Source organism: Trichosurus vulpecula, chromosome 2 (assembly GCF_011100635.1).
Source record: "Trichosurus vulpecula isolate mTriVul1 chromosome 2, mTriVul1.pri, whole genome shotgun sequence".
NCBI lineage: Eukaryota > Metazoa > Chordata > Mammalia > Diprotodontia > Phalangeridae > Trichosurus > Trichosurus vulpecula.
The window spans coordinates 160,330,758-160,352,129 of NC_050574.1; positions in this window are offsets into that span (position 1 = coordinate 160,330,758).

The following is a 21,372-nucleotide window of genomic DNA, read 5'->3' on the forward strand; positions in this document are numbered from 1 at the left end:
AAAATGTCATTGTTTACCTCTGTCTGTATTTTATGACTGCAGCTCCTGAGTTCACCTAAGGCACAGTTAATTTTTTTAAGCCTCTTATTTGTATTTTGTGTTTCCTTACTTTTTAGATGTCTTTTTTAAGGCAGTAAAAGATGGGATTTTCTTTTCTTTTCCATTTTGCAATTCTTTTGTTTTTACTGGAATATTCATTTTCTATCACATGGGAAGTTCCAGGAGTTTGGTTTGTTTTATCTTCATTTTTAAGTATATGTAGTTTTTAGAATTTTAAAAATCCTTTTCCTATTTTTTCATTATATGTCTCTCAAATTAGTTTTTCTTAAATTATTGTTATTGCTATTGTCATAGGCTTTTGCCCTCTACAATTTGTCCTTTAACTAATTTGGGGGTTTTCCTTAATTGATTTTTCCTTTATTATGTGTTTCTTCCTCTCCTTTTCTTTCTCCTTTCAGTAAAATGATTAGTCTAAAATCTCTCCTTCTTTTCTACCCTCCAAGTTTTTATTTTTATTCACTTTCTTCTTAGTGAAACTTTCCCCCCAAAAAAGTTATTTACTTTATTCTCTTAATTAATTTTTATCCCTTTCAGTCTATTTTGAAATTTTATTTTCTGATTTATGAACAATATCTTTATTCCTTTCTCTAACTTCTCTGTGTTTCTCAAGGAGTGAAACATTGTGTTTTATTGTGTTTGAATGCCTTGTTCTAACTAATTTTATATTTAGATTTTACCCCAACATTTAGGCTACAATTTCTACTCCTTTGGTTTTTGGAATAGCTGTTATATTCTAGTTGGAGATTTCATTTAGTTTGAATTCCATTTCTATTTAAAGTAATTTCTTTTTCTCCAGGTCACTTGTAATATTTTTAGCTTGTCACTGAAATTAATAAATTTAAAAAGCATTTTTTGCTTGTTTTGTGGAAGAGGTTTGCGAATTCTCTTTTCATCTGCCTTTTCTTGGCAATTTTCCTATATCATGTACTACACTATTGTGTTCAGTTAGATTTTTTGATTTGTCAAGTTCTTCTGGTAGACAAATGGCCCTTAAGTTCATCATCTACTTACAGACAAACAATATGGCTAATATAATGTTTATGTGTTGTTTTAATAATTATTTTTACTTCTCTTATGCCACATTTTAGTCAGTTTCAGCACATTTTTAGTTCCCATTCTTCTCTGTCCACCACATTACTTAAATATGTTTCCATTTTGCATTTCATTATGTTCTCTTTCTCTTATATGTTCACAAATCCTTCCTCTCTCAACAGATGTGACAGGTAAACTATTCCTTGCTCTCTTATTTTGCTTATGATACCACCCTTATGTCTAAATTGTATACCCATTTTTGTCTTATCTTGGTATATGGTGCAAAATGTTGTTCTATGCCTAGTTTCTGCCATACTATTTTCCAGTTTTCCCAGCAGTTTTTGTCAAATAGTGAATTCTTATTCCAGAAGTTGGAGTCTTTGGGCTTATCAAACAGTAGATTACAGTAGTCATTGACTACTCTGTCTTGTGTACCTAAACTTTTCCACTGATCCACCACTCTAATTCTTAAATGGTACCAAATAGTTTTGGTGACTGTCCCCTGATAGTACAGTTTTAGATCTGGTATGGCTAGGCCACCTTCCCTTGCATTTCCTTTAATTAATTCCCTAGATATTCTGGACCTTTTGTTCCTCCAGATGAATTTGATTTTTTTTAAGCTCAATAAAATTATTTTTGGTATTTTGATTGATATGGCACTGAATAAGTAAATTAATTTAGGTAGAATTATCATATTTATTATATTAGCTTGGACTACCCATGAGCAACTGATATTTTTCTAATTATTTAGATCTGACTTTATTTGTGTGAAAAGTGTTTTGTAATTGCATTACTATAGTTCTTGGGTTTGTCTTGGCAGGTAGACTCCCAGATATTTTATATTGGTTGTAATCCAAGCTCCTTTACCTTCCAGAACATCATATTCTGATACTTTAAAATAGAAGCTGCTAAGGCCTCCATAATCCAGACTGTGAGTCCCTGATATTTAAATTATTCCTTTCTGTCTGTTTTCAGTATTTTCTCCTTGACCTGATAATGTTGGAATTTGGCTACAATACTCCTTGGCATGTTCATTTTGGGATCTATTTTAGGAGATGAGCAGTGGATTCTTTCAATGACTGTTTTACTCCATGGTTCCAGGATATCAGGGCGGTTTTCCTTGATTCTTGAAAGATGTTGCCCAGGTTCTTTTTTTTATTATGGCTTTCAAATAGTCCAATAATTCTTAAATTATCTCTCAGGGTCTATTTTCCAAGTCACTGGTTTTACCAATAACACATTTTACATTTTATTCTATTTTTTTCATTCTTTGTATTTTGTTTGACTGATTCTTGATGTCTCATACGATCATTAGCTTCCACTGGCCTAATTTTAATATTTAAGGAATTATTTTCTTAGGATAGATCTTTTTCCATTGGCCAATTACACTTTTTAAGGAGTGATTTTCTTAAGTGGATTTTTCCCATTTGGACAAGTGTATTTTTAATGAATTATTTTTCAGTCATTTTCCTGTCCTTCCTTTTCTAAGCCATAGACTCTCTCTTACACACCTCTCATTTCTTTCCCCAATGTTTTCTACCTCTCTTATTTGACTTCTAAAATCCTTCTTGATCTCTTCCAAGATTCAGTTTTCTGTCTTGCAATCTTCCAATTTTCCCAGGCTAAAAGTCTGTTCAACCCCATTCTTTCACTGGTTGTGCTCTTCCAGGATTTGTTCTCGGGTGTTTGTTAATATTTGTTCAGAGTTGAGCATGGGAGAACAACAGTGATTTACTGTTTACTCTGTCATCTAGGTTCCTGAAAGTCAAGCATATTAATTTCTTAAGCAACACATTCCAATTGCTCATCAAACAGGGACCAGATCTCCCCAGCTTTAGTGCTGGACCCATAATACAGGATTACAAAAATTTTTATGCATTACAACAATTAATCAAATAAGACCAACTACATAACAGAAAACAAGTAACCAGGAGACAAGATTAGGTAATCTGACTTTCAACTGAATGAAAGATTATTGACTTTTCAATTTGGGAGGAGAGAGAGATCAGGGGCAATTCACTGAAAAAAGAAAAGGAGATGTCCTGCTCTCCCCAAGTGTCTGTATTGATTCAAAGGAAAATGAAAAAAAAATAACAGACCAGTATAGGACCAATTTTCAGGTAAGATATAGTTTGTTTTTGATGAATAACTGTGAGAAAATTCCTTCCATAAATCTTTGGATCTGATTGAGTTTCTATTCAGCATAACCTAGGTTCTTAGTTAAGAGTTTCTAAACAGCAGGCAGAGGTAGTCCAGCTTCCCAGAAAAAGGGCTGGATTCAAATGATGCAAGAAGGTTTTCTCACTTCTCACAAATGAATAAAGTTTTCTCTCAGGAAAGAAATCAGACTAGACTTATAATTTATTTATTTGTTTAAATAGTATTATTCCCCACTTATATGTCAAGAAAATTTTTAGCATTCACTTTTATAGGATTTTGAGTTCCAATTTTTTCTCCCTCTTTTTACACTCTCCTCTTCTTTTGAAAATGGTAGGCAGTTTGATACAGTTAATGCATATGCTGTCATGTAAAAATATTTCCATATTAGTCACAGTTGTGAAAGAAGTAAAAGATCAAAAGAAAAAATGCGAAGGAATAAAATAAATGAAAAGATATACTTCAATCTTCACTGAGAGTCCATCAGTCTTTCATCCAGTTATGCATAGCATTTTCCTTCAAGAATTTCTTGTACTTGCCTTGATGATTTTGTTGCTAGCTGACCACTGCACAATCTTGCTGATACTGTGGACAATGTTTTCCTGATTCTGCTCATTTCACTTCGCATAAGTTCATGCAAAATTTCCAGGTTTTTCTGAAATCTGCCTGTTCATCATGTCTTATTGCACAATACTATTCCATCACATTCATATACCACAGCTTATTCAACCATTCCTCAATTGATGGAGATCCCCTCAGTTTCCAATATTTTGCCACCTCAAAAAGGGTTGCTATAAATATTTTTGCACATGTAGGTCCTTTTTTCCATTTTTATGATCTAGTACTAGTATTTCTAGATCAAAGGGTATGTATAGTTTGGTTGCTCTGTGGGCATAATTCCAAATTGCTCTCCAGGATGGTTAGACCAGTTCACAACTCAACCAACAGTGCAGTGGTGTCCCAATTTTCCCATATCCTCTACAAAATTTACCATTTTCCTTTTTTAACATATTAGTCAATCTGATAGGTATGAAGAGGTACCTCAGAGTTTTTTTAATTTACATTTCTCTAATCAATAGTGATTTAGAGTACTTCTTCATATGCCTATGCATATATGTCTTTTCTTCATCTGACAACTGCCTGTTCATATCCTTTGACCATTTATCAATTGAGGAATGGCTTGTATTCTCCTAAATTTGATTCAGTACTCTATATTTTTGAGAAATTAGGCCATAAATACATATGTTTTGCATTCAAAGAGCCTGGCCAGCCCATCATAGTTGTGCTTTCTGAAGTGGAGTTTGAATGTTTGGCAGCTTAGTTCGAGTATGGACATCGTGTCTGGTACCTTTCCTCCCAGGTGATCATCAGAATCTTTCTAAGACAATTCAAATGGAAGTAATTCAGTTTCCTGGCATGACAGTGGTAGACTGTCTAGGTTTCACAGGCATACAACAACGAGGTCAGCACAATGGCTCTGTAGGACTTCATATGGTAATCAGTCTAATACCTCTTATCTCCCACATTTTCCTTCAGATCCTCCCAAATACTGACCTAGCTCTAGCAATGCATGAGTCAATCTCATTATCAATGTGAACATCCCTGGAAAGTAAAGAAACAAGATAAGTGAACTTATCCACAGTATTGAAATCAAATCTTCTCCATTTGCTGTAACAGATAGTTCCATCTAGGGATGGTGTGGTGGTGGCTGATGGAGCATCTATGTTTTCTTGGTGTTAATTGTTAGGCCAAAATTAGCACAAGGAACAGAGAAGTGATTCATACTTTGTTATATTTCATCTTCAGAGGCTGCATTGAGTGCACAATCATATGCAAACAGAAAATCAAGCACCAACACTCCCTCCAATTTGTTCTTGAATAGTAGCCTTTTCAAGTTGAAGAATACCATCAGTGTGGTAGCTGACCTTGATGCTGTATTCATTTTCTTTTTTAAAAAATTTATTATTTATTTATTTAATATTTTTAGTTTTCAGTATTGATTTCCACAAGAGTTTGAATTACAAATTTTCTCCTCATTTCCGCCCTTCCCCTACTTCAATATGGCATATATTCTGATTGCCCCATTTCCCAGTCAGCCCTCCCTTCTGTCACCCCACTCCCCCTGCCCCATCCCTCTTTCCCTTACTTTCTTGTAGGGCTGTTTCAACAATAGAGCTAGCAGCTGTTGTGGGGGTAAAAGACCAACACAAGCCCAAGAACAAGAATGCTGCCAAAGCCCAGGTTCTTTTGATCTGCTTTACTAAGGAAAGCAACATTAAGGGATAGACAAGTTTATTTTAATTCAGCATACAAGTACCATTCACTTAGTTCAGGGGGAAAAGCCAGCACCCTGAACTTTGGAGCAAATACAAACATCTACAGACAGACCAAATAAAATTCATAGTTACCAACATCTAAGTTCAGCCTGGGAGCTCTTAACAAGGGCTGGCCCAGAGTCACTCATGCCACCACAGCTGTGGGTAAGAGCTCCAAAAAATAGAAAGCCAACCCCTGGCTTTATATCTTTTTCAGGGTCAAGGGTGAGTCATACATGCGAGTCACCCACATCACTTAAAATCGTCACAAACAGGCGACTTAAACCCATGTGATCTAAAAGCCTCTCATGTGCCAAACATGTAACTCAAACTCATGTGTAAAATAGGCCCTCCCCTGAGGAAAGGAGGTCACCAAGGACTCTCAATATAATCAAGGAAACAAAGGCCAAACTCTTCAAGGGCACTTGGTTGAACTGAGTGCTAAGAGCCCATTTTGTTTACCAACGCAAGGGCAAGATAGATTTCTATGCCCCATTGCCTATATATCTTATTTCCTGGTTGCATGCAAAAAATTTTTTGTTCCACATCTACTATAAAACTTTAAGTTCCAAATTCTCTCCCCTTCTCCCTCCCCACCCACCCTCCCTAAGAAGGCAAGCAATTCAACATAGGCCACATGTGTATCATTATTCAAAACCCTTCCACAATACTCATGTTGTGAAAGACTATATTTTGCTCCTTCCTATCCTATCCCCCTTTATTCAATTTTCTCCCTTGACCCTGTCCCTTTTCAAAAGTGTTTGCTTTTAATTACCTCCTCCCCCTATCTGCCCTCCCTTCTGTCATACCCTTTTTTTATCCCCTTCCTCCTCCTTTCCTGTGGGATAAGATACCCAGTGGAGTGTGTATGTTATTCCCTCCTCAGGTCAAATCCAATGAGAGCATTCCCCCTCACCTGTCCCCTCTTCCCTTCCAACAGAACTGCATTTTCTTGCCACTTTTATGCAAGATGATATACCCCATTCTATCTCTCCATTTCTCCATTTCTCAATATATTCCTCTCTCATACTTTAATTTGATTTTATTTTTTTAGATATCATCCCTTCATATTCAACTCACCTGTGTCCTCTGTATACATATATATATATGTGTGTGTGTGTGTGTGTGTGTGTGTGTGTATACATAGCCATATATATACACATACATATACATATATGTGTGTATACATATATATGTGTATATATATATGTGTGTGTGTGTGTGTGTGTGTGTGTGTGTGTGTGTGTGTATGTATATACCCTTCAGCTACCCTAGTACTGAGGTCTCATGAATCATACACATCATCTTTCCATGCAGGAATGTAAACAAAACAATTCAACTTTAGTAAGTCTCTTATGATTTCTCTTTCTTGTTTACCTTTTCATGCTTCTCTTGATTCTTGTGTTTGAAAGTCAAATTTTCCATTCAGCTCTGGTCTGTTCACTGAGAAAGCATGAAAGTCCTATATTTTATTGAAAATCCATATTTTGTGATGGAGCATTATACTCAGTTTTACTGGGTGGGTGATTCTTGGTTTTATCCTATCTCCATTGACCTCCAGATTATCATATTCCAAGCCCTTTGATCCCTTAACATAGAAGCTGCTAAATCTTGTATTATCCTGATTGTATTTCTACAAGACTCAAATTGTTTCTTTCTGGCTGCTAACAGTATTTTCTCCTTGATCTGGGGGCTCTGGAACTTGGTGATAATATTCCTAGGAGTTTTCTTTTGGGGATCTTTTCAGGAGGCAATTGGTGGATTCTTTTAATTTCTGTTTTACCCTCTGGCTCTAGAATGTCAGGGCAGTTCTCCTTGATAATTTCTTGAAATATGATATCTAGGCTTTTTTTGATCATGGCTTTCAGGTAGTTCAATAATTTTTAAATTATCTCTCCTGGATCTACTTTCCAGGTTAGTGGAAGTTCTAGAATTTGTTCAGAGCCATTTTTACAGGTGTTTGGATGGTTCTGGGGGAGAGCTTTAGGCAATTCCCTGCTCTCCAGCTGCCCTGTATTCATTTTCATTGAAAGCTTTTGACAGCATAGCTGAAAACATCATGCAAAAAAGCATGGAAGCAAGCATATAGCCTTGTTTCACTCCATTGGTTACTGGGAAGGCAAGAGAGCAATGTCCTTTGTCTAGAACCAAGGCAAGTATGCCATCATGAAATTTATGTACAATTTTGATGAACTTCTTTGGGCAACCAAATTTTGACATAATTTCACAGAATCCCTCATGACTAGCAGTATCAAAAGCCTTGGTTAGGTCTACAAACATGGTGTACAGATCTCTTTTCTGCTCTTGTCATTTCTCCTGGAGTTGTTGGGCAAAAAACAACCTATCAACTGTTTCCTCAGCCTGAAGTCACACTAGGTCTCAGGAAGATGACCATCTTCCAAATGAAAGATCATCCTATTAAGGAGGACTCTGGCAACAATCTTGCCAGCAATGACTAACAGAGAGACCCCACTGTGATTGTCACAGGACAATCTACTTCCTTTACCTTTATAGAAATGAACAATGGAGGCATCCTTCAACTCCTTGAGGCTTACCTCCTCTTGCCATATAACCTGGAAAATTTCAGTCAGCTTTTGTATGAGCAATGGGCCTCCTACCTTTTAAATTTCAGCTGGAATAGAATCAGCACCAGTTGCTTTGCAACATGAAAGGAGTCTAAAGGCATTCAAAACCTCTTCTTCAGATGGAGCTTCAGCTAGGGAGGAATTGACTTCAACCTGAGGTAAATGACCAATGGCCTCAGCATTGAATAATGATGATTTGTTGATACTATAGACAAATTAAGGGAGCAAGGAATAGTTTATCTATCAGATTTATGGAGAATGGAGGAATTTATGACCAAACAAGAGACAGAGAACATTATGAAATGCAAAATGGATAATTTTGATTACATTACATTGAAAAAACCAATGCAACCAAGATTAAGAGGGAACAGAAAAATGGGAAAGAATTTTTATAACTAGTGTCTCTGATAATGGTCTCATTTCTAAAATATATAGAGAATTGAGTGAAATTTACAAGAATACAAGTCATTCTCCAATTGATAAGTGGTCAAAGGATATGAACAGACAGTTTTCAGAGGAAGAAATTAAAGCTGTCTATAGTCCTATAAAAATGTTCTAAATCACTATTGATTAGAGAAATGCAAATCAAAACAACTCTTAGGTACTACGTCACACCTATCAGATTGGCTAATATGACAAAAACAGGAAAATGATAAATGTTCAAGAATATGTGGGAAAATTGGAACACTAACTCATTGTTGGTGGAATTGTGAGCTGATCCAGCCATTCTGGAGAGCAATTTGGGACTATGCCCAAAGGGCTATAAAAATGTGCATACCTTTTGACCCAGCAATAATACTTCTAGGGCTGCATCCCAAAGAGATCATAAAAATGGGAAAAGGACCAACATGTACAAAAATATTTATAGCAGCTCTTTGTGTAGTGGCCAAGAACTAGAAATTGAGGGGACACCCATCAACTGGGGGAATGGCTGAACAAGTTGTGTTATGTAAATTTAATGGAGTACTATTTTGCTGTAAGAAATGATAAATAGGCAGAATTTCAAAAAACCTAGAAAGACTCTTATGAACTGATGCTGAGTGAAGTGCAGAAGCAGGGAAACATTGTATGCAGTAACAGCCACAATGTGTGATCACTGACTTTGATAGTCTTAACTCTTCTCAGTAATGCAAGGACCTAAGGCAGTTGCAAACAACTCATGATGAAAACTTCTATCCATATCCAGAAAAAGAAATATGAACTCCGAAAGCAGATCAAAGTAGGCTATTTTCTTTTGTTGTATTTTGTTTTGTGTTTTTCTTTCCCGTAGTCACTCCCATTCATTCTAATTCTTATGTACAATATGACAAATGTGAAAAAATGTTTAATAGTAATGTTTATGCCCAGCCTATATGAGGCTGCATGCTGTCTTGGGGAGGAGGAGGGGAGGGAGGTGGAGAAAATTTGAAACTTACGGAAGTGAACATAGAAAACTAAAAATGAATAAATTAACCTATTAAAAATAAAGAACTTGAATTCCTGTCCTTAGTCATCTAAAATGTAATTAATATTTTGGTTGTTGTTCTGAAACCTTCTGAAGATTTTTGGTGTTGCTCCATTTTCAATTTAGTTGGGCTTCCAAATTCATATGTGTGTGTGTGTGTGTGTGTGTGTGTGTGTGTGTACATATAAAGAGATATCTATATCTATCTATAGCTACCTTTCTGTGTGTATACACACATATATATTTGTGCATATATGTATATATGGAGACAGAAAAAGAGATCTATCTATCCATATTTGTCTATCTGTGTGTATGTATATATACACATATATGTGTGTTTATATATATATATAATGTATATGTGTATATACATATATATATATATATATATATATATATATATATATATATATATATATATATATATATATATATACATGCACATGTAGATATCTTCCGAAGAGTATTTTGATTCCCTTTTCATTGTCGTGAAGTATAGATATCTATCTATCTAAGTATACATCTCTATCTATCTATCTATTTTCCTAATAGTATTTTGACTCCATTTTCACTGTCGTGAAGCCTTTGGCTTTGAGATAGTTGTATTCTTGTATTACTTCATTTATTTCTTGTGTCCTTTTAGCCCTTATTTCACCATGATCCTGATCTTATCATGTCTTGTTACTTGGACAGAAGATATTATAGGAGGTTTAATTTAAAATCTTCTATTGGGAGATCAGCCATTGCTTTTAAAAGTAACCCTTAAATTTAATTTTGGATGGAAGAGTTACAAGGGAACACTACCTTTATACTTATATTTATTTTTTTTTCTTTCATGTGAGTTGAACAATTTTTCCATGAGCTCTATATTTACAAAGTTGGCTAGAAGACATTTGTGAAAACTTTCTTATATATGCACCATTAGATTTTTCATTCCTTTGGGTTAAACATTACCATTTCTATATAGTCTTCTTTTGTCTTCTCTTGTGAAGAGTGGCATATAAAACAACTAACACCACAGTATTAATGTACATATATATATGTATGTGTGTATATATGTATATATGTACGTATACATATACATACATACATATACATACACACACACACATATACTTGCAGATCTTCACTTCAAAGCAATATAAGGGTGCAAGCCACCAGAAAAAAAGGAAGCACTAAAAAAGGGGAGGGGAAATTGGGGCTATTTACAACTTATCAGTGCTGTTTCCAAGGACAATTGAAAAAGAAAATGTAAACATCTTTTTGTCTATTTTGTAATGCTTGCATATTTTATCCTTGGTTAGCTACCCCACTTATATACCACATTTATCTAAAAATTTAATTGAATTATCAGTATATCCAGCTTAATTTAATTTCTGCATGTACCTTATTATTATATCCTTTGTAAAGCACACAATCTTTAAGAAATCATTGCAATTCCCAGTTGTATTCTCCTTCTTCTTCTTGCATATTTATGCACAATTCCTTCCTTCCCTAGATACTTTTATTGATTTCTCAGCCAGTGCTTTTAAAATAGATTGATATTATAACTATTTATGAAAATGGAGATTATTTGTTCATAGGGCAAATAGTTTTGGGGATGGATGAGAAAGGTAACTTTTCTACTTTGATTTCTTCCTCCTCTCAATCCCTGTAACTCTTTGTGATTAAACCATTTTAACTCCATAACCTTGTAAATTTTCCTATTCAAGTATGTTAGTTAGAAAGTGCTGTTCTAGTGAAAACTAATATTTTTTAAACACTAATTTCTGAAAAAATATACTTTCCATAAGAGTTTCAAATAATTAGGTTGTTACTTAAAGTTTGCAAATTGCATAACTCTACACTCTAAACTGGTCAGATCACTTCCAGGGAATTAAATTCAGTTCTGTATGTCAAATTTTAAGAAAGAAAAAAAAGAAAAGCTAAAAAACATATAGAAGAGGGCAACTGGGGGAGTTAGGTTTTTATGCTCATACCTGTGAAAACAGAGTGAAGAACCTGAGAATGTCCAGGCTACAGATCAGAAGAAACAGTGGTAACATCAAGTATTTGAAGTGCTACCAAATGGAAGAAGAATAAGACTTGTTCTGTTCAGTCTAGAGCATTTTATAGAACTTAGAACAATGAGTGCTTCTATTAGGGGTGGGAGAAACCCTTCCTAACAATTATGGCTGTCTAAAAGTAGAATAAGTAGCTTCGGGAAATGGTGGGTTCTGCTTCATTTGTGGTATGAAAACAGTCTAGAACACCACATGCCCAGAATAAAACAGTGGAAATTACTCTAAAGCATAGTTTAGACTAGATGACCCCTGAGAGATCCTTTCCAATGCTTAAATTGAGATTTTTTTGAATATGTAAATTTGTGAGATTTTTTTTGTTTGCATGCTTAGTTTTGCTTTCTATTTTTTTTTATTCTTCTCTGAAGAGAGAGCAGAGGGGATAGAGAAACTTGGTGGTAGCTTTTGTTGATTGCTGAAGAAAGTGAGAACTAAAACTAAAGGTTTCTCTTGAGTTAGTCCAGAATAACTACAAGACTGTGTTGTGTATAGCTATGGTAAAGCTGGAGAAAGCCATTGCAATCAGCAAAAAATTATCTGATAGTATTTTAATGTAAATGAAAAGTGGTTTAAGGAAGATGCTCATATGCAATTGATTTGTCCTGGGTTCTCATGTACCTTAAGCACTTAAATAGGTTAAGTAACATGGTATATAAATTATGGCTTAGATTTTAGGTGTTGATCTATTTTTGGAAAACCTGTGTTTGTCCAGTTTATATGACTATAGTATGTTGCTCTTTTTTTTCGTAAATTTTATTTTATTGTAAAATTAAATACAAAATAAGAAAACAAAAGAGAAAAAAATTTAAATACTACAACTGAAATAATATAAAATAAGAAAGGGAAAAATGCATTGTTATGTGCACAGCAGAAAATGTGAGGACTCAAATAAATGAAAGCCTATATAACAGATGGTACATGTTGTGTTGAGAGCTATCTTTTCTTTGTTTCCTTGTAAGATTTCTTTTGCTCTCTGCTGTGTACTTTTTACTTTGCTCTACAATTAAGAGATATGTGCATGTGTGTACACACACACACACACACACACACACACACACGTTTGTGTCTAAAAGCAGCCATTTCAATGGGGGAGAAAGAAGAAAAAGGGGAAAATGATAACTTTATTAAATATTTTAAAAGAATAGCAAGTTGTATATAATAGTTTTGCAAATTCCTGTGCAATCATCTTTTTTTTTCCTATTCTACTATATTATGGGAAGGCTTGTTTTATTTTTTAAACTATTTAAGTAAAATATTTTTAAAAATTATCTCTCCTCAATCCATTTTCCAAGTTAGTTGTTTTTTTTTTCAATGAGATATTTCACATTTTCTTTTCTTTTTCATTCTTTTGATTTTGTTTTATTGTTTATTGCTGCCTCATGTTGTCATTAGCATCTATATACCCAATTCTCATTTTAAGTAATTATTTTCTGCAGTGAACTTTTCTACCTCCTTTTCCATTTGACCAGTTTTACTCTTTAAGAATTTCTTCTCTTCAGTGGATTTTTATGCTTCTTTTACCATTTGGACTATTCTATTATTTCAGGCATTGTTTTCTTTAGTATTTGGGGGGGGGGTCTGCTTTATCAAGCTGTTGACTCTTTTTAAAAAATATTCTTCTATTATTGTTATCCCCACCATTTTTTCCTCTACTTCCCTTACTTGATTTTTAAAATCTTTTTTTGAGTTTTTCCAGTACCTGAGGTCAATTCGCATTTTTCTTTGAGGCTTTGCGTGTAGCTGCTTTGATTTTGCAGTCTTCTGAATTTATGTTTTGATCTTCCCTGTCACCATAGTAACATTTTTAGTCAGGTTCCTCTTCTTCTTGTTGTCGTTGTTTGCTAAGTTTTTCCAGACTATCTCTCAAATTTTCACTTTATGTTAAAGTTAGACTCTCCTCCAAGGGCAGAGGGAGCACTCTCCCTAGTGTCAGACTTTTTTTTTTGTACTCCTCTTTTCCCAAACAGTTTTGGGAGTCTTTTTGTTTTCACTTCTTTCATAGTACTTTGATCTAAGGAAAAGCATGATCTCCATTTTCCTGCCCTGTCCTCTGGTCTATGAACAACCATAAACATTTTTTCCATCCTAGGATGATAACCCATGTTCCAACTTCTCCTAGGGTTCTTCTTCACACTGGGACTATGATGCAGAATGTCATATGGGTAAGGAAACAGAGTCCTGCTCTCACTGCCAACAAAGATACCTTGTAATCTTTATCTCACCAGTTGTCTGACCCTCTTACCATCTCTGGGATAAGAGATCTGGAAGCCACTACAGCTCCTGATAATTCAGTTGTCCCCAAGTCCTGATGCTGGCTTGCAGGGCTGATCTTGTGCTGGTATGGCCTTCACTAGACTGAGGTCCACTCTCCCCCTAATGAGACAAACATTTTCTGTTGACCTTCAAAGGTCTGAAAAATGGTTTTACCCTCTCCTTTTTATTTATGTATTTGCTCAAGAATTCATTTTGAGGAATTATTTTAATGCTGTTTAAGAAATAATTCAGGAGAGATCAGGCATGTACCCACTTTTACTCTGCTATCTTGGCTCCACCCCTCCTATAAATAATTTTTAATGGTCTGTAATTTTGTTTTTTGTCTTTGGTTGTTATGTTTGTTTACCCTTATTGTATTTCCATTGTCTGTGGTTTTTAAAAAAATGAACAATTTCCTCAGGTCCTTTTTTTATTCTTCTGAGTATTATTTTGGTAAGACTGACAAGTATAGTTTCAAGTGTTTTTTTTTTCAATTATGGCAATTATTTCTACAGTGTAGGGCAATAGTGCTACTTTCCAAATTCTCATTTCTCTCTTTAAACATTTTGGATCACCCTGCTATTGTTTCTTGATCTCTTCTGAAATCACAGTGTCCTCTTCTTCTTTATTCATTTTCCTATCTTATAAAATTTATTCATAGATGCCTGAAATCTTTCACCTGTTCTGGAGACTATATTCTCTTTTTCTCCTTAATATCTTCCCTGTTAGTTTATCTGTTTATGCTCAAATTCTTTAGTTGAGTCTTCTTTTTCCTATTATCTTTGGTAATTTTTGTCATGTCCCCTTGTTTTCCCCATATTTCTCACTTTCTGACTCTTACTTTAGATGGTGGTTTCCCTAGGTATTGGATGGCAAAGTATTTTAGGCTTCTCACACTTTGATCAAAACATAGTTCATCAGCCTCGATCTCTGTCATAAGTCATTTCCAGAAGACTCACATGGCCCTAGCTAGATGCTGAATTATTTCCCTCAGGCATAGGCACATGTCAGATAAGCACACGCACACGCACACACACACACGTGTGTGTACATGCATATGTCCTATCCCAGAATCCTCTGTGACTCAGTTCTCTGGGTGAGATCCATTATAACACAAAGTGCTGCTGTGGTAGAATACTGTTATATTACTCCATGTTGCTATCCTTGCCAGATAAAATTTCTGCCATTTAGATTGCTGAAGAGCTAGGATCAGGGCATAGGAACGGTGAGTTAAGTTCTATTGACATTCTGTACCTCAGATAGTGAAGTACTGCTATCACACTCTGGTGAATAGAGGGGGAAAAGGTGGTGATTGATCATTTTGGAGTTAGGGATTATCATGGTTCATCAGGTTTTTTTGTTCTTTTTTTTAACATGTATTTGGGTTCTTGGCCACCTAGCCTGCAGATATGGCTGAAATAGTTTTAAATCTTGTGTTTAAATCTCCTCTTTCAGAGAGATTTGGGAAGCTTTAAGTATCCAAGAAAATGCACAATCTTGATACAGGATCAATAACTATTAGTAATATAATATAAATAAGACAATTTTGAAAAAAAATTAACATCACAACCAGGAAAAATTTGGTACATATCACAATAATTCCTAACCCATCAATTACTTAAATTGTCTCTAGACTTCTGAGAATGATTCTAACTCACTGTGGTTGACGTCGGATTCTCTTGTACCTGATCCAGGTAGCTAAGCAAAGCAAGTTATCCCAACTTCCAGTCAAATGACTACTCATTTACCATCTTTGAGGCCTTTGGGGACAGGAACTACAATAAAATCTTTTAAGAACTCTCCTCTTATAAAATTCTGCCATATGACATATTCACATTCTGCATCCTGCTTTATATGTTTGCAATTTACAATTTCCCCTTCAGAAGTTTTTTTTTTTCTTGTTAAAGGGCTTTAAGGAGCTGATACTTTGGGGAGAATGTGCCCTATGAGGCTTTTATTATATTTCTTCATAAAGAAGCGTGGCAGATAAATTTAATTTATTGAAGACTGAACCTTTTTGCAAAGATAGCGTTAGCAACTGGATACACATGAATAACATTTTGAGAAGATTTGGTTCAGTCCCACAGACTAAAATGTGTTTGGGGATAGTCAGTAATACAAAATGTCATATGTCAGATCAGAATGACCCTTTCCCACACTATTTCATTCATAGTTTGATAATGTTTGCTTCAAGCTCAAACAGAGAAATTCATAAGCACATCTCTGGGCAGAATGACATTAATGTATTTCTTTTCTTGCCAATAACAGAGAGTTTGACTCTTAAGAATCATGGCTTTTTTCCTTATCAGAAGGTCTGTTTTAGATATTGAATTCCATATTCATTAGACAAATATTTTTTCAGAGTTTCTGTCAATTCTCAGTAAAGAAAAGCCATCTATAAATAAACAGAGTATCAATATGTAGCATAGCTACATATTTCCTGCAAGTCTCCATCAAACAGGTATCCTTTTTCCTTGCTAAGACTTTGTTCTTTAATTTGCACTTGATTACACTTTTCCCCTATTGGTCCCTTTATGGAATTACCACCATGGTCATTCCTATCCCTATCTCTCATCTTCATCCTCTCCCTATGTACTGGATATTTCCTTTCAAATGTATTCAAGAATCTCCTTTCTTTGAAAAAAAATCTACAATCCAGCCACTGTCCTCTCTCATCTTTTTCTTGGCCAAATTGCAAGGAAAAAAGCTGTCTACATTGGCTGCCTCTACCAATCCTCCTCTCATTCACTCTTAGAACCTTTACAATTTGGTTTGTAACCTTATAATTCAAATGAAATTGCTCTCTTGAAAGTTACTACTTATCTCTTAATTGACAAATCTGAAGTCCTTTTCTCACTTCTCTTCTTCTCAACCTACCTTATGCGTTTTATATTGTTAGCTACCATTTCTGAATGGATATCATCTCCTTTCTGAATTTTCATGTCACTACTCTTTCCTGGTTCTCCTCTTACTTATGTGACTATCCTTTTTTGATTTCCCTTGCTGGTTTATCCTCTTAAACTTTTAAGTATCCCCAAAGATTCCATCATAGGATCTCTTAGCTTCTCTCTACATGTAGTCTCTCTTGGTTACCTTATCAGCTTGTGTGGGTTTAACTATCATCTCAAGGCCAATGATCCCCAGATCTGCCTATCTTGTCCCGTATCTCTTTAAGTATCAATGTCAAATCACCAGTTCCTGGTTGGACAATTCAAGCTAGATACCCTATAATTATTTTAAACTCAACATGTCTAAAACCGAACTCATTATTCACTGTACCCAAAACTTCCAACTTTCCCTAATTCTGTCAAAGAATTACAGTATTCTAGACTTATAATCTCAACATTATTCTCAATTCCTCACTCTCCCTGACTCCACATAACCAACCATTTGCCACAATTTGTTATTTCTGCTTCTACAACATTTCTTCCATCTGAACGCTGTCTATTCATACAGCTGCCACCATATTTTAGACTTTCCTCATCTGTATATAACCCCGGTTATTGCAGCACATAGACCTTTCATGATTTTCCTGCCTCAAGTCTCTCAGCACTCCAATCTGCAGCCAAAATGATCTTTCTGAAATGTAACTCTGATTATGACATATCTCTATTCCCAATTTTATGAGGACTGGGTGTCTTTGCTTCTTAGAATGGACTTACTCTTGTCTTCCACATCATAAAATCTCTTGCTCAAGATACTGTTCAAGCACCATTTAATTCTTGAAACCTTTCCTTATTCCCCCAAATGTTTCCGTCCTGTCTCCCCCTACATCTTATATTAACAACTTTGAATTTATTTTTATGTACACACACACATACACATATATACAAATAGTTACATGTGCATAAATACATATATACACATGTATGTGTGTGTTCACATACAAATATTTGCTTTAATTCCCAATTACTAATTTTTTTCTTTTTAATTCTTCATTTTTACTTCTTTTACCTAGAAAAGTGTCTGGGACATAAGTGATGTACTCATAAGTATTTGTTGCTTGATTGATGGATTAGGTAATTTAAAAATTTTAGTCCTAATATTTATTGAGCATTCCATAACCAAACATGAAATATCTACTATATTCCAGGTACTCTGATAGTTTCTAGGTATATATTTTAAAAAACTCCTTCCCTTAAGGAGCTTACATTCCCTTGTAAAGAAATTGTATATACACATATAAATACATACATACATATATATAAATACATACACACAGATATACACACATATATGTACATATATACATATCCACACATATACACGTAGATAGATAGATACTATATATATACACACATACATGCACAAACACACACACAACAAATAAGCACATAAATATCCAAAGTAAATGTAATATTTTGGGTGGTCCAGGCTGTCCAATAACTCCTAGGGTTTTAAGAAAGACTTCATGAAATGAGGCTTGAAAGAAATCAGGAATTCTAAAATGTGCAGGTAAAGAAGGAGAATGTTCTAAGCATTTCAGAAAGCCTGAAAGAAAGGGAGGGAGATAGGAGTTGTAACATCATTTGTGAAAAACAGCAGTAAATATAAGAGTATTCTATCACATTCACATACCACAATTTATCATTAGACAAGTGTATGTCAGTAAGATGCACATCCCCTAAAGGAGTAAAGTGAAAGACAGATGAAGCAAAAAGCCTCAAAGATAAGAAATCCACAAAGAGAGAAAAGCTAAAGCGAAAGCTATAGAATTCAGATCTTAAAGCCTCAGAGGGGAGGAGGTGGTGTGGGGCTTCTTTGATTTAGAAATCTCAGAGGGCCTAAAGTGAAATTGAAATCTCAGAGGGACTAAGGTGAAAATGAAAGTCATTGATGCCACCTCAGAGAGAAGAAAAAATTAAAAAGCCTCTGAGAAGGTTGCCCTTTGTTTTTAGAGAAAAAAAAGGAGGGGAAAAGTGGAGGGCTAGTCACATTAGCTACTTAATAAGAAAAGGACTTTTACACAGAGTTATAAATAAAAATTTAAAGGTCTGTTCCCTCTCCTTCCAGGCCTCTGTTAAAATGCCTCAACTAGAGGGGTGGAGCCAAGATGGTGGCTCCAAAGCAGGGACTTGCATGAGCACCCTGCCAGGTCCTTCCAAAAACCTATAAAAAATGGCTGTGAACAAATTCTAGAACTGCAGAACCCATGAAGTAGCAGAGGGAAGCAGGGCTCTAGCCCAGGGCAGCCTGGATGGTCGCTGGGCAAGGTGTATCTCGAACAGAGCAGGGAGCGGAGGGGAGCAGAGCCCAGCGTGGCCAGCAGCAGGACCAACCAGACCAGGAGCCAGGCAGAATCAGTGAGCTGTGGCAGTTACCAGACTTCTCAACCCACAAACACCAAAGACAACAGAGAAGGTAAGTGGGAAAAGCTGCAGTGGACAGAGTGAAAGAAGGAGTCTGCGGTTTGGGCACTGCTCCGGGGGGGCAGCAGAGGAGATGCAGCTACAGAACTACAGCTGCAGTTGCTTCTGGCCCCAGGCCCACATGGTGGGAGGAATTAAGTGGTGGATCAGAGCAGGAATGCAGAACCTGCTTAAGATTTGCATCGGTCAGGGTTGGTGGTTCTTGGGGAAGGAGGAGTGCTGTTGTGGCAGAGCTGGCTATATAGAAATAGCTCTGAAAACAACAGTGCATCCCCTCAAGCTTGGAACAAAGTACTCTTCACTCTACAAGCAGTCATACCCCTACAAAAACTCAAGGGTCAAGTAAGTTGGCTGGAAACATGGCCAGGCAGTGAAAACGCACTCATATTCAGTCTCAGACTTTGGAATCTTTCTTTGGTGACAAAGAAGACCAAAACATACAGCCAGAAGAAGTCGACAAAGTCAAAGAGCCTACATCAAAAGCCTCCAAGAAAAACATGAACTGGTCTCAGGCCATGGAAGAGCTCAAAAAGGATTTGGAAAAGCAAGTTAGAGAAGTAGAGCAAAAATTGGGAAGAGAAATGAGAAAGATGCAAGAAAACCATGAAAAAACAAGTCAATGACTTGCTAAAGGAGACAAAAAAAAAAATACTGAAAAAAATATTGAAGAAAACAACACCTTAAGAAATAGACTAACTCAAATGGCAAAAGAGCTCCAAAAAGCCAACGAGGAGAAAAATACCTTGAAAGGCAGAATTAGACAAATGGAAAAGGAGGTCCAAAAGACCACTGAAGAAAACACTACCTTAAAAATTAGATGGGAGTACGTGGAAGCTAGTGACTTTATGAGAAATCAAGATATTATAAAACAGAACCAAAGGAATGAAAAAGTGAAAGACAATGTGAAATATCTCATTGGAAAAACCATTGACCTGGAAAATAGATCCAGGAAAGATAATTTAAAAATTATTGGCCTGCCTGAAAGCCATGATCAAAAAAAGAGCCTAGATATCATTTTTCAAGAAATTACCAAGGAAAATTGCCCTGATATTCTAGAACCAGAGGGTAAAATAGAAATTGAAAGAATCCACAGATGACCTCCTCAAAAAGATCCCCAAAAGAAAACTCCTAGGAATATTGTTGCCAAATTCCAGAGCTCCCAGATCAAGGAGAAAATATTGCAAGCAGCCAGAAAGAAACAATTTGACTGTTGTGGAAACACAATCAGAATAACACAAGATCTGGCAGCTCCTACATTAAGGGGTCAAAGGGGTTGGAATATGATATTCTGGAGGTATATGGAGTTAGCATTAAAACCAAGAATCACCTACCCAGCAAAACTGAGTATCATGCTCCAAGGCAAAATATGGATTTTCAATAAAATAGAGGACTTTCAAGCTTTCTCAGTGAAAAGACCAGAGCTGAATAGAAAATTTGACTTTCAAACACAAGAATCAAGAGAAGCATGAAAAGGTAAACAAGAAAGAGAAATCACAAGGCACTTGCTAAAGTTGAACTGTTTTGTTTACATTGCTACATGGAAAGATGATGAGTATGATTCATTAGACCTCAGTATTAGGGTAGCTGAAGGGAATATGGATATATATACATATATATATGTGTGTGTGTGTGTGTGTGTATACATATATATTTATATATATATACATATATATATATATAAATATATATGAATATGTGTGTGCATGTATGTGTATATGTATATATATACATATATATATACATATATATACATATATATATACATACATATATATATATATATATATATATATATATATATATATATATATATATATATATAGACAGAGGGCACCAGGTTAGTTGAATATAAAGGGATGATATCTAAAAAATAAAATCAAATGAAGGGATGAGAGAGGAATATATTGAGAGAGGGAGAAAGGGAGAGATAGAATGGGGTAAATTATCTCCCATAAAAGTGGCAAGAAAAAGTAGTTCTGTAGGAAGGGAAGAGGGGGCAGGTGAGAGGGAATGAGTGAATCTTGCTCTCATCAGATTTGACCTGAGGAGGGAATAGCATACACACTCAGTATGGTATCTTACCCCACAGGAAAGAAA